This window comes from Asparagus officinalis, chromosome 5, assembly GCF_001876935.1.
Source record: "Asparagus officinalis chromosome 5, Aspof.V1, whole genome shotgun sequence".
NCBI classification, from domain to species: Eukaryota; Viridiplantae; Streptophyta; class Magnoliopsida; order Asparagales; family Asparagaceae; genus Asparagus; species Asparagus officinalis.
In genome coordinates, this window is record NC_033798.1 from 1,058,395 (window position 1) to 1,059,014 (window position 620).

Consider the following 620-nt stretch of genomic DNA (forward strand, 5'->3'; position numbering starts at 1 on the left):
TAGTTTTCTCCCACAACAAACTGCACAATACATAACTTTTCCTGACATCATTCACCCATCCTTTTCTAGTCCATCCACGTAATTTTTTTCCTGTTCTCATCCTTCAACTAGGAGTTCAGCTGCAAGCTTGGCACGGATGACGTCGGACTCGTCAGCGGGATTAGTTACCTGACTGGTATCAGTCCCTTGTATTATAGCCGTTATATATAAAGGAACGAAAAGCCCACAATCAAACCTACATCATATACATTGAAAAGATAGTTAGATATTTGATGCTGAATAAAATAAAAATATTTAAGTGTGTGAAACACTAACGTTCCACGCTGTTGCTCGCAAGGGACGGTTTCATATCGGAATTTCTTCCAAACATTATTGGGATCAAAACCAGCCTTCATGTGATCCATGAAATCAATTACTTTATTTACTGGCTCCAGGTATGCACTGTGGCCTGCAGAGCTGTAATGCTTGATAACATCCTCGTCCAACCTTACTTCAACAACATGCCAGTGGTCATGCCGCACAAGCGGGATAAGAAGTACTGATTTATTTGAGGCGACATGCTTTTGTATGAACGAGGTGTATAAATGTGCGTAATCTGGGTTCACTGCGTAAATGCTATG